Below are 14,702 nucleotides of genomic sequence, written 5' to 3' on the forward strand. Positions count from 1 at the left end.
TGGGAGTGGGTGGGTAGGGGAACAGAGGTGGGGGGAGGGGTATGGGAAACTTTCGGGATAGCATTTGAAATGTAAATAAAGAAAATAATAAAAAAAAAAGATAGAAAAAAAAATCTATAGAAAAAGAAATAGAAAAAATAATAAAAAAGAAGAAGAAGAAGAAGAAGAAGAAGAAGAAGAAGAAGAAGAAGAAGAAGAAGAAGAAGAAGAAGAAGAAGAAGAAGAAGAAGTAGTGGTGTAGTTGGGTTATTTCTCTCCATTATTATTTGGTGCCTCCATTTAGAACCCTTTCATATATGGAAACTTCTACAGTAGTAGATTTCCACATGGATTTTCGAAAGGCCTCTGGTGTTAGCTTTCCCACCTTACAGTCCCTTGCTTACCTCTCTCTTCTATGCCCTCCATATTTAATCCTCCTATTTAAATTTCACTATTATCTCTCCATAAAACTATATTCTATTTCTCTTTACTTAGGACAGCCCTTCCACCCCATGAGGTACTTAATGTTTATGGCTATTTAGCTTGTAGCACACAGACTGAAGGTTTAAAAGCTAATATCCACAAACAAGCAAAAACATATATTTGTCTTTTGGGGTCTGAGTTACCTCACTTAGGATGAATTGTTTTAGCACCATTCATTTGCTGGTAAATTTTATAATTTCGTTTTTAAACAGCTGAGTAATTATCCCCTTGGCAAATGTTTCACAAGGAAACCAAACCAAACTACAAGTATGGAGCTCAATTTGTGATAGCAAAGTATTGCTGAGTCTCAAGTATGTCCCGAGGTGTGACTGATCAATCAGTATCACTTCATAGAAGTAGATAGGTCTTTCTTCTTCTATGGGATCAATTGCAAAAAGCATCTTGGCTTGAGTTGGGATTTTCTGTTTGCTTGCCCTCATCTGTGCTGGGATTTTGTCTGCTTTAAGCATATGCAGTTCTTGTCTGAGCTGTTACAGTTTCTGTTAGTTCATATGTGCATTTGTCTTGATATGCCTGAAAAATAGTGTTTCTTTGGTGTCATCCACTTCTGGATCTTAAAATCTTTCGAAATCTATTATTTTAAACAGCTATATTTATGTTTAAACACTTGATTGTTTAAGAACAGTTGAGAATTATCAAATTATGTATAGCTTATATATTTTCCCTAAGAGAAAATATTTAGCATAACTAGGTATTTTAGATATTTAGAACTTCATATAAAGATGAAGCAAAATTTTAAAGTATGATAATGTTATGAGATAAGCATGCTCTTAACAAGAAATTGCTATTGTTGTATATTAAAGCATAATACAAATTAGTTATCTAATGATATTTAATGTTTATATAAGCTGCAGGCAGCCCAATGATCAAAAATTATTACCCTACCCAATATCACCTAAACAGGTATTGCTAGTAGATATCAGTACCTGAACAAACAGGAGATGAGAATTAATGTATTTTAGAAATATTTCTGTCAACAAAATTTGAAAAGTTTTAAAGAATAAAAATTTCCAATTGGGTATAGTACAATTTTAGAAGTAATTTGCATGGCACTATGGATATTTTTAGAATTGACTCACTTTCCTGTCCACCTTATCTCCTTGTGATTACAAGAGAAGAAGCAGAGTCCCCGAGAGGGCAGTTATGAGTAAAGTGCCAGTTTGTACCAACGCTGAGCTAAGTTGTGACATTGCTAGCCATTACTGCGTCCGTGCTGTATGGATTTAGTGAAGTGTGAGTCTTACGGTACTCAGCTGTAAATTGAAGGTTACTGAGGGTGATTTTCTTAGTCGGTGGCACAGAGGTCATCAACGGTGGAGTTAACTCTGTTTAAAGATGTCTTGGTCCTAGCATTTGTGTCTCTCTGCCCCTAGTGGAGGTGCTAGAGCAGGAGTTCAGTGTCTCAGTTCTTGTTCTTGTCACTCTCTTGCCATTTTGGTATCATTTCTCTTCCATTTGATTTGCTTGGGAAAGTAGCAAGAAAATAATACTCTAATGCTATCAACATACTGCTTTGTTCTGGGTATCAGCCACCATGATGATTAGTTGATATCAATTAATATATGCAGGTCATGAGATGAAACATTATTTCCTCCTGGATTATAAGGACAACAGTCATACTTGTTTAATGACTCATCTTATTCTACTGGGAATTTTCTCTATTTGGTTACCCTGTAATAACTACTTTCAAATTCAGTGGTGTTCAGAGGCACTAAGGGTTATGACCTTAAATATCATTTCGAGAGGTACTACTCCACTCATAACACTAAATTTGATATTTCTGTTACAGTTGAAATATGATAGACTGAGAACCCCTTAGGGAAACATGGAGGGTGGGTGGGATCATTCAACTGAAAATCACAAGGTCCTTCTGCATCAATGGGTTATTCTTTTATAATTTATTTTATAAAATTTATGCATTTTCATGGTCATTCTTATGTTTAAAGATGGATTTAAACCAGTTCTGTATGATGTGTTGTAATACAAGGAGAATATCAATCGACACAGCCAGCCTATCAGGCTGGTGACTGACAGCTCCTACAGCAGCATGACTGACTTTGGAAGTGCAGCTTTAAGTAGGAATGGCAACTTTTTTCTTTTTTTCTTTTTAATTTTTTTAAAAGTTTTTTATTAGATATTTTCTTTATTTACATTTCAAATGCTATCCCGAAAGTTCCCTATACCTTCCCCCCGCCCCTGCTCCCCTACCCACCCACTCCTACTTCTTGGCCCTGGCATTCCCCTGTGCTGGGTCATATAAAGTTTGCAAGACCAAGGGACCTCTCTTCCCAGTGATGGCTGACTAGGCCATCTTCTGCTACATATGCAGCTAGAGACATGAGCTCTGGGGGTGCTGGTTAGTTCATATTGTTGTTCCACCTACAGGGTTGCAGACCCCTTCAGCTCCTTGGGTACTTTCTCTAGCTCCTCCATTGGGGACCCTGTGTTCATCCAATAGCTGACTGTGAGCATCCACTTCTGTGTTTGCCAGGCACTGGCATAGCCTCACAAGAGGCCGCTATATCAGGGTCCCTTCAGCAGAATCTTGCTGGCATGTGCATTAGTATCTGGGTTTGGTGGCTGACAATGGGATGAATCCCCGGATGGGGTAGTCTCTGGAGAGTTTATCCTTTCATCTATCATCCTTAGTCACAAAATCACATCCTTATCACTCAATCACAAAAGAAGTCACTAGATATGCATTCACTGATAAGTGGATATTAGCCCAGAAACTTAAAATACCCAAGATACATTTTGCAAAACACAAGAAAATCAAGAAGGAAGACCATCGTGTGGATACTTCATTCCTCCTTAGAATAAGGAACAAAATACCCATGAAAGGATACAGGTACAGAGACAAAATTTAGAGCTAAGATGAAAGGAATGGCAACTTTAAGGAGTAGTTCTAGTGAATCTCTACCAGAGCTGCTATTTTTCTCAGAGCCAGATAATTCCTGATACCGGGATAAGATGCTCTTATAGGAAGTATACAATTAGACAAGTTGTATCAGGCATGTAGTCATGATCAAATAATCATGAGAAAGATGGTTTACATCATATATATATGCGCACTGTTTTTTTCTGCCTTTTGAATTTTTTTTTTTTCGAGACAGGGTTTCTCTGTGTAGCCCTGGCTGTCCTGGAACTCACTTTGTAGACCAGGCTGGCCTTGAACTCAGAAATACACTTGCCTCTGCCTCCCGAGTGCTGGGATTAAAGGCGTGCGCCACCACGCCCGGCCTTTTAAAATTTTTATCCAAACCTTTTGCCTTTTAATTTAGTATCTTAAGATAAATTCTGTCAATGTATGTTACTTTATTTTCAAAAGCACATATATTTAGTATAATGTTTAGGACTTTGCTTGTCAAATAACAATTGTTCTAGGGAGGATACACCTTCACGGAAAACATATTTAAACTTTTTAAGTTCTAAATTTGGACCCTAATGACATCAATGATTTTTAAATTGAGCTGAGAATAATTTTTGGACAAAGTGAGTCACAGCTGTGATGGCCGGCTGTGTGGCTGTAGTGAGTGATAGCTGTGATGGCAGTCTGTGTGTTTGTAGACAGTGACAGCTGTGATGGCAGTCTGTGTGTTTGTAGACAGTGACAGCTGTGATGGCAGTCTGTGCAGCTGTAGTGAGTGACAGCTGTGATGGCAGTCTGTGCAGCTGTAGTGAGTGACAGCTGTGATTGCATTCTGTGCAACTGTAGTGAGTGACAGCTGTGATTGCATTCTGTACAGCTGTCTGTTGTGGCCCGCTGTCACATACTCTCCAGTTCTAGAAAGACTATGAATTAGAAAAGATAAAATTTTGTTCTTCAGAAATATTTCAGTTAGAGAGGTGAATATGGCAGGTGTGGTTTTTGTTTACAAGAGCATAATGCTTTGGAGGCCTAGAAGAGGACATCGGATCCCCTGGGGCTGGACTTAGTCACATGATGTAGGTCCTGGGAGTAAGAACTTGTGTTCTCTGCAAGAGTAGTGTATATTCTGTTCTCTTGACCACCGAGACATCTCCCTAGGCCTAAGCTTTTGGTCTTTGGGCTCATATACATGATTTTTAAAAAAAAACACATACAGTAAAATCACAATAAATTATGACAACACACACACACACACACACACACACACCAAAACCAAACAAAAAACAAAGCTAGGCTATGCAACTTAGTGAAGACAAGCATGAAAAATAGAAGTTGCTTTGTTGATGAACAATAGTATTAACTTCAGTTTAATTTTCAAAGACGATTCTTATTAAAATTCCAAGCTCATCGTTCATTCTTCAAATGTCCCTTTACAAATGATTCAAAGCAGGATGTACTCAGAAGCACGGAGGCAGAAGTGGAACTTTTGAAGCAAGATTGTAATCTATTCTAAGTTACACACAGAAAAATGGTCTCAAAAAGCCAAGGGTCAGGCTTGAGCTCAATGACCACACAGTGATTAGTTGTCTTCAGCTGCCATGGAACACACTGATAGACCTTTCCCAAACATATCAACTTCCTCTGGGCAGGTTACTGATGTTACAAAGGTGGGGATCAGATGTTGTGGGAAATAATAAAAAGAACATCAAGTTCCCATGGGATACCCAGCTACTCTCAGCCCTGGTGGTCTTGCTGGCCAGTTCTTATCTCGTGGAGACTCTTTGACTCAGAGCTCCAAAATCTCTCCACCCAGCTCACTAAGTTCCCACTGGTGGGTTGCTACCATGCAAGCTCCATGGTTCAAACCCCTTGCAGCCTTTGTGGTGCACATCTGGCAAACCTAGGCTTTGCCGCCATACCTTTCTCTCTGGAACCCAATCGAGCCATCATGTGAAGAAAAGCACCACATAAACTTAGGTAAGAAATAATAGTAACTCAATCTCAGGGCACAACAACTAGAATGCTAATCTTGTAAGCCATATTAAATATAAATCCTCTGGTGGTGAATCTGCCAGGTTTTGCCATCTAATCCAAGAGACACTAGTAGCTACATCTTGTCCCGTGGCAATCCCCATCCACAAGAGCCCCTAACTCTCTCCTGCTTCCTCTCTTTCTCCCTCCAACCCAGAAGTCCTTCCTACTCACCCAGTGATTGATGCCTTTATTCATTAGGGGATGGTTCACAAGAAGCCACCTGAGTACGTGGCTCATTCCTCGTTCCAGACAACCCAGTCTGGGAAAGCGGAATTAATATCAAAATACAACAGCACCAGGGCCATCCACAACAATGGGACATTTCGTCTTAAAATATGATAATGTTAATATAACAATAAATAGAAGTATCTCTGAATAATACAGAACCTTATCCAAAGCAGCCACTGAGATAGAGTTCATCAGTCTCACTTTGTACCTGCTTCCATGTGTGTGTCATGTGACTCATGTCATCGGTCAGTGTGGTTCTGTGGTTGGCAGACTTGGATTCAAATCTTGTTTCTGCTTGGCACTGACTCTTATAGACCTGAAGGTTCCCTCAGGCATCTGATGTTATTAGTGCTTTCTTGTGTCTTATGTGAAGATGCAGTGAGATGAAGTTCACATCATCAGGAAAATCACGGCAATGACACTTCCTGCTTCCTTCTTTCTCAGAAAGTAGAGGTATACAATTTTCTATCTAAGACACCTGTTGTTTCTTTCCCTTATGAATATAAATTGTCAGGTACAAAGGGTAAATCCACTAGGTTGGATATAACAATATTGGTGGTATATCTAATATTTTAGATCAATTACGTTTATAATTATCCATGAAGATATTCTTCAACTATAATGCACAATTTTTACCCAAATCTATTTGTCCTTTTTTCTTTCTGCATCAAAAGATTTCAAAAGTTACCTAATTTTTATTTTATTTTATTTGTAAAGATATCTAGTAATAGATCACTTAATTTGTTGACTTTTGAAACCAAAATAAAATTCTATCATAAAAAGATACTGTAAGCTATTCAGCAGATATGAGATGTTTACAAACTAACTAAACTGCAGTCAGAATGTTACATAGACTATAATGGAGGAAGCTTTTAAAACGTGTGCTTTTACTGAAGCTTTGCTGGCAACCATTAAGAAACACTGAGCAATTCATAACAAATGTGAGCCTGCTCCTCCGCTTGGTGCTTTGTTTATTATGTGGCACCTCCTGGGGTCAGAAGAGGGACTTTTCTGTCTGAGCTGAGTGGCTTGAAGGTCAGAGTATAACTCTAAAGATGCAAGAATCACAGGTTCCACACTTGCCACAGGCTCATCTTCCATCCATGCCATGCCCTTTCTTTATGTAATTCAACATAAAAAGAAAGCTCTCTCACTCCCCACAAGCTAACTTAGTGCTTTATAGCAGCTGCTGCCTGGGTGTTCTGCATGTACTTATATTGGAAAGATCATTTTAGGTTGGGTCTTCCTACCCTGCATTCACTTGGAAGAATGATAAGCAATGTCTAATCATTACATTACAAAAAGATAAACAAAACAAGCACCACAGTGAAGGGGTGTGGGATCCCAAACATGATCCACTATTGAGAACTTATAAAACTCAAGTAGAGTATTAAAGCCTAAAACTACAATAAAATCTCCACCCCCGCCAACCCAGACAGAAAGACCATGGATAATGCAGTCACTATGCAAGGAGGAAGAGATTGCCACCAGATTTCTCTTCAAAGGAAAGGAAAGGAGGATCTCAGACAAAGAGATTTAGTATGAGCAGTTTCAGTGGAAATGCAGCGCTTCCACAAGAAAATCCTAGAGTCTTCATAAATGCTCCTTGAGCAGCTGTAGTGTGCGTTTATACCATGTGTTTTTGCAAGAAAGGAAGCAATCTTTACAAACTTGATCAATCTGAAGTTCATGGTACTAAGAGGAACAGAAATCTTTGCTGTCTCCTGTGGGCACTATTCACAGGATCTATCTACGACGGTAATACACATTCTTTCCTGCATGGGTAGTATGCATCAGTGTGTTCTGAATCCAGATGAAGATTCCCTGGAACTGGATCATGGGCTGCCATGTGGTTGCTATTAAACCAAGGTGCTATGGGAGAACAACCAGTGCCCTTAACCACTGAGCCATCTCATCTTAGCCTCCTAACATGAATAAAGTCTTGTTCTCTTGAAAAAAAAAAAAGAAATCTTTGCTGTGATTCCTTCCTGAAGTATTCCATCTTCACTGGATAGCATAGTTCAGGTGTAGAAAGATGATACTTGGAGGGTACACAGTTTAACATCCCCTAAAAATTCTGAAACAATGGTGACTGTCTAGCAACTGGAATAAATCTCACAGATGACATACATTTCCAAACTATTGCCTATTTTTTACAGGAGGCGGTTTATTTTCTTCTTATAAACTATAATTCCTTTAACTTTAAGGCTTAAATGTTAAATGTAAGAAACAACAAATTTTGGGGAGGATTTTGCCATTTCTGAGGTAAGCAGTATCTTAGAGGTAGCATCTGTCAGAGCTGAAATGCCGCTGCTTCCTTAGCCTCTAATCTCTCACCTCATCTCCTTCTTTCTCTATTGCGAGGGTTTCCTACAAAAGAAGATGCTATGGTCCTTGTTCTGTCTCTCTTAGGATTTCTGAAATTGAACTTGGCTTTTTCAGAACCTTGATGAACACTGTTCTGTTTCAAGATATGGTTGTTTTATTTTTCCAGCATATCTCTACATGCATTTTAAATACCCAGAGCATGAAATTCCTTCAAATGTCTTTGCCAGCTGGGGTTGATTCTATTCTGTTTTTAATCATTTTATACTCCCATGTAAGAAATGCCTGTATTTTTTCCTGTGCTGGTCTTTTTGCTGCTTCTTACTGATTTGTGTGCAAACACTCCATTATTAAGGTTTGGACAGGCAGTACATTTTTTTTTTTATTCTGACATTCTCTTTTCATTTGTAAACTATATAAACTATGAAAAAAATTGTTGATCTTCCATTTTTCAATTTGCTCCTTTGAGTCCCAGACTCCTGGCTCCAGTTATGGTCTGAGTACTTCCCTGTCTCATCTAATTGCTAATAATCTCAATATCGCTCTCTATTACTCTCTTCTCCTGTAATCTTGATGGTTATACTATTGCCCTTCTGCCATAGACATAGAACCATAGACATGGTTCTGGACCTAGAACCATGTAAATGGTTTAGATCAGGCTGACCCTCATCCAGTATTTCATAGGACTACTTTCCATGATTTTTTTTCCATGTTAAAATGTTTTTCTTACCATATTTGTTAAAATAAAGCCACAAAATAACAGTGGCTTAACCACAGTATAATCCTAGAGTCTCCTTCCAGACAGTTCTACCATGTGATCAAGGATATACAATGATTAGACAGTATCACGAGCTCCTCACATCTTCTCCTACTATTTGCAGTGGAGAGAGTCTTCATCCACCTTGTGATCAAAGAATCACTCCATACGTTCAGTCCAATTTGCAAATAGGAAAAGAGTGCTTTCCTTCCAGCGTGTGATCTAGAAGCAACTTAGAATCCTCGCAACTCATGCTAATGAAATAGTCCTTTGGGATGACCACACCTAACAACACCCGAGGCACAGTAATAGTCTTTGTGCTAAGCTTTCTTGTTCTCTAGAGGCTTGGGCAGGGAGTGAGGGATGCTATTCACAGGGACCTAGTATGTCATTTCTTCATTATAATAGTTTTACTATCTTCACCTTCTGGTAGGTTTTTGTTGCCCATTTCTGAGATTACATCTAGGGACTTTACATTTCTCTTTGCTCACTGTAAATCTACCCATTTTTATCTTTTAAGGAAAAGCTAGCTTAACATTAAAATTTGTTAAACTTTGCCAGTTGCCTAAAGCATGAGATCTCCAAGACTCTTTAAGTATTAACTTTATCTACCTGTTCTCAGACCTTTATAAATGCTTATTTTTTTTTCACTAATATATTCATTAACTCATTCATTAGCAAGCATGTTTTGCATGCCTCCTGTGTGTCAGGTACTGTGTCTCTCGAATCTTCCTAAGCTAATTCTCTGGATTGTGGGTAGAAGGAAGAGTCATGGATGCGCATGCTTTGTTACCGTCACAATTCCCTTCTGATGCTTGTTTCCACCATGGTCATGTTTGAGAGGTTAAATCCATCTTCGCAATATCCTTTAAAACTTGCTCATATAACCAGAGTGGTTAATTTGCCTCACAGAGATCAACAGTTACTTATTTGGCACATTTCAACTTACATATGTTTGTATAGTACACAATTGTTTGCTATAAAATACTTCATGATGGAGCCATAATTAAAGTTAGTACCTCATGGAAATTGTAGAACAGTACAATGCAAGCTTAGTCCAAATCTTATCCTGTGTCTATTTGATTATTTGTTCCAAAACAAGTTATGTCAATCCCCAAACCTACAACTTGATGTGTATCTTTATAGTAGAACACACCTTCGATTGAGATTATCTTTTGAAATTTCCATATACAATTTTAAGTCTTGTGAGATAGAAACTTACATAACCAACCTGTCATGATTTTAGAAGTAAAGAGATAATACGTGTTTATTATTTTGCTAACTAACCCTAGAGGCAAAAATTACCCTAAATCTTGCCTACTCGTGATTCACACATTTATTAAATGAGATTTAGATCTGTGCTGGCAAAAACAAAACAAAACAAAACAAAACAACCAAAAAGATATTCAGGAAGCATATGAAAGAAGAGCACCAAAGGGGAAGATAAACACTCAGAACAAATGCTTTGAGCAATTTTATTGCCTTCAACAGTGAAGTAGTTGCTCGGGGTCCATTTCTAACCTAGTGAATCAGATCTCTATAACAACAAATGACTGTTTAGTTCTCTTAGCCGTAACCTTGGTCGGAAAGAGGAACAGTGGCAGGAAGAAAAGGAAGACTCAGTCCTGGGACCCTGTGGAGTTCCCAGCAGTTCTTTACCTGTCTGTCTTTATATTGGCTTCTGCTTAGGTGAGATGATAGTCAAGATCTGGCAGGTCACAATTCTGAAGGTGCTCGTTTCTAACTGGATGGATTTCTACTGACAAATTCACATTTTGATCAATTTTTCTTACAGGGTAAAGTAAAATCCATCTTGGTGAGGTCACTTGCTCTTTTGCCTTTTGTATCTCTTAGCTATCAAAGTCTGATCAACTTTGGATGTAAATATAATTGGAGCAGAGAGAATTCAGAAAGGATTAGTGTGGTATCCATGTTATGAAAATTGTTCCTTAATATTAAAGTTCAGAAAAAGCATACTAGAACTTGTTAGTTGCTATTCTATTGCTTCTGAAGAGATACTATCACAAAGGCAAAATGAAAGAAAGCATTTAATTGAAGGTTTGATTACAGTTTCATAGGGTGTGCATAGGGGTCTCTGCAAACACATGGCCATCAGAGTGTCAATCCTGGGTCAGACCAGAAGGAAGCTCTGTTTAATACAACTCAGTAGTTGATGTTTGTCCACATTTGGAGAGTCTGACACCAGATTGTTCACTTCAGACATATTTAAGCATATCACAATTTATGTTTAGTATTCCTGGTTTTCCTAGTGCTTATCTGTGAGCACAGGGACTGTGTGCCTCCTCCAGGTGAGTCCATGGTCATCATGGTAGGGAGCATGGTAGCAGGCTGGCAGACATGGTGTTGGGGCAACAGCTAAGAGTTTACATCCTTATCCACAACTTGGAGACGGAAAGAGGGAGAGTTTTATGGTTTTCCTCCTCCTCTTCCAATAATATCAAGCCTCCTAATCCTTCCCAAAACAGTTTTGATGACTAGAGATAATCATTCAGGTGTATAAGCCTATGGGATCATTCTCATTGAAGAACCACAAACACTTAGATTTATTTCATTTTACATATATCATATTTTGCAACTTATCATATTTACATTTATCATATTTTACATTTGATATATTTTACAGTTATAATTTAGTATATAATGTCTAGTAATTTTTATTTTAAAAACATAAGTAAGTAAGATATTCTTCTAATTTTCTTTCTGTTGCTGTGACAAATGCCATGACCTGAATTAATTTAAGGGTGAAATGGTTTATTTTGCTTATAGGTTACACTTCATAATTACAGGATGTCAGCATGGGGACTCTAATAGGAATTTAAAGCAGAAACTATGGATGAACACTGACTTTCATTCAAGGTTATGTTTGATAACCTTCTTGTATAACCTAGGACCACCCACCTAGTGCTGAGCCGGATAGTGGGCAGCCACAGAGAGCTACGTGGGCCCTTCCATATTAATTAGCCATCAATGCAATCCCTCAGAGACAAATCCATGGTCCAATCTGATCTGGAAAGTTCTTCAGTCGAGAGTCCCTTCTTGGATGTTGGTTATCTCAACATTACAAAAGTAATAGGTATATCCCACTTTTCTTTAAACTTTTTTGAGAATATTTGTGCTTTGCATGAAAAAAAAATGTTTAATAACAAAGAATGAGTAGAGACAGATTCTTGACTTTCACTGTTTGTCATTACCATATTAGCTGTAAATCTGAATTTTGATATATATGAAAAGTCAAAATAATGGGTGTAAAACTATTTTCAAAGTCCATTGAAGAAGTATTTTGGATGTAACATTAGTCAAAAGGAAACCAAGAGGAAATAAATTATTCTATTCATATTTCATGATTTTGTCCTGTCATGGACAGAGTAGGTGAAAATTTGTAACATTGAAGTTCAATTTAATTCTGGAAAGCATGTAAAATTAATAGAATTTAATCACTACTTTAAAAACACAAATAGCAATGCATGGATTTATCTACCTGACTTAATAGTGAATTTCTGTTTTCACTTTCTGCTGGATCTTTGCCAAGAACTACATGCAAATGGCTAAAGAAGGAAAGTGGAGTTATGAAGATACTTTTTTCTTTATTTTGGATTTTTAGTGGTATATATAGACATTAGAGTCTATAAATGTTTAAGTTCATTTTTTTTTTTTATCTTCTTGCTACTTCCCACATGACTGTTGCATGATTTATTTTTCTCTTCCTCTCCTCACTTCCTTCTGTTTGGCCTATAAATATAAGACTTCACTGAAGGGAAACAGTCCCTGAGTGATTGGAACAATACAAAACCATGTGAGAAGCTGGGTATAGGAACAAGCTCAAAAGTGTCCTCTTTCGATTTTTAAGATTCACACAGGTAGGGAAGTATGCAGTCGGACATCTGTAAGTCTAAAACGTACCTTGTGAACATTGATACTTGACAAGATGTTTACTGCATTTTTCCCACCATCTTGGAAAAGTGTGCTAGGGGTAAGACAAGTGAGTTACTGTTTAAGTCCTTGAAGTGTTTAAAAACAGACTTGCATGAGAAGAAAGGCAGTCATTGCGAAGAAATTTGCAATGCATGGGGTAAGTCCAGTTGATATACTGCTCTACCTAGTCTGAAAGAGATGTGAAAGACTTCTGTGAAGGAGTGCTCAAATTGACCCAGATTAGATGAGTAGATATCAGAAAGAGGTGAGAGAAAATTGAGTGTAAAGAGCCTCAGCTACAAAGGCAAATATAGACCCCAATGCTTGAGCACAGCATTGGAGTTTTAGCATTGATTCCTACTGGATTTGAGTGAAAAGCAACAAGAAACTCACAATGAAGTTAATCCCTATGGGACAACTTGAGCTTGATTATGTAGAGAAAGGAAGCCTGGAAATGATCAGTCATAGGGTGAATATGAGCAGATTTAATTTAAAATGATTCCACCCAATATGTAGGTAAAGAATGAATCTTCAGGAAACAAGCATGCATGAAAGAATATAATTTAGGAGCTAGCTGAGATAACCTAGGATGGGTAAATGGGGCAGTTAACTGGGACATAAGGATACTTACTGCTTTGTAAGGGTACTCAGATGCCTTGATTGCCTCGGAAACACTGGTGAGTCATGTTCCTACTACTTCCCACCCTACTTGCAACATGTGTTTAAACCAAGAGCCAGGGGCCATTCTTTGAAGAGGAATTGAATGTGTGTAGTTTATTTCCATAATTGGAACGAAGATGATTGGATTCTTTCTCTGTGGTTTCTATATCTGTGCTAGGCACCTGGATACAATGTCTCAGTTTCTCTTGCATTTCTGGCTGCTGTGGAAGAATACCTGATAGAAATAACAATATTTTAAGAGGTTTAAGAGAGGGAAGACTTAATTGGGGTCACCAGTGAGGTGGATAATACAATTTATCACTCCAGGAAACACAGGACATCTGCAGGCATCACAAGTAGTGAGAGCTGATGCTTCTTAGTGTCTATAAAGAAGAGATGGCTAGATGGGCCTGGGGCCAAACTACAATATTAAAACACACTTCCAGTGATCTATCCCCCTCTAGATAGGTCCTACTTACAGGTCAGACAGCCAAGGTTCTGCCTACAGCTGGGGACCAAAAGTTCAGAGGCACAAGCAAGCCTGTAGGAGACGTTTTATATCCAATCCAAAATGAGATACATGAGATCACATCCTAAATGTTTGATATGTATAGTTACAACTTCTCAAAAATATAGGAATGGCAAGTATTTTCTTACAAGATCGTTCTGTGAATGGCAACAAAACTGATGTCTGTCATGTGTTGTGTCTATGAGATGATTTTTTTCTCAGCTTGCCTTTGATCAGTACTGAGGCAGTAATCACCCGCTAGATTTTGTAGCTGATATCTTCAGTACATCTGGTGTTGGAAATGCAATCACTTTAATTTTTAACACATAGTATCTCCATTGACTCAGAGGTTCTAGTTTCCCTAAGGAGGCCAGGAAAATCTTAATATTTATTACTTGGACCCCATTTTAAATATATATATATATACAAAATATTCAAATTTGGTTACTAATATAACTATCCTCTTTTCTGGTTCTTCAAAGAGTTTTTCTTCTCTGCTTCTTTTGCATTTTCAGGAAAGACTCCCTTTCGGCTTCATCCTCCACCTGTCTTAGAAACAACAGCACATTTTAACCACAGATTTGTAAGTATCCTTTTAATTTTTTCTACTTAAGAAATTAGAAACAAATTTGGAGAAAAATAGCTCCTTTGGCAAAATACAGCTATACAATATGAATTGACATGAAAATTTGAAAAATTTACCACTCTTCAAAAATAGCAGCTGAATATTATGAAAGAAACCAAACACCAATCAAAAAATCTTTTAGCACATGTACGTAAAACTAGTGAATATTGCTATTGCATTTATTCTTTGGCCAATTTCTCTTTTCTCTTTCCTGATGTCCTCCTCCTCCTCCTCCTCCTCCTCCTCCCTCCTCCTCCTCCTTCTTCTTCTTCTTCTTCTT

At 37.8% G+C, this 14,702-nt stretch overlaps 1 protein-coding gene across 2 annotated transcripts in view; it reads left to right on the plus strand.

The window, feature by feature from the left end:
• Pkib (cAMP-dependent protein kinase inhibitor beta) overlaps positions 1-14,702 on the plus strand; it is a 97,071-nt gene that overhangs the window by 40,864 nt on the left and 41,505 nt on the right. For both annotated transcript variants that reach the window (XM_029542515.1, XM_021205616.1), the window contains exon 3: positions 14,313-14,380. The gene's annotated coding sequence lies outside the window, so the exon portion shown is untranslated. The remainder of the gene's footprint in view (positions 1-14,312; positions 14,381-14,702) is intronic.

This window comes from Mus pahari, chromosome 9, assembly GCF_900095145.1.
Source record: "Mus pahari chromosome 9, PAHARI_EIJ_v1.1, whole genome shotgun sequence".
NCBI classification, from domain to species: domain Eukaryota; kingdom Metazoa; phylum Chordata; class Mammalia; order Rodentia; family Muridae; genus Mus; species Mus pahari.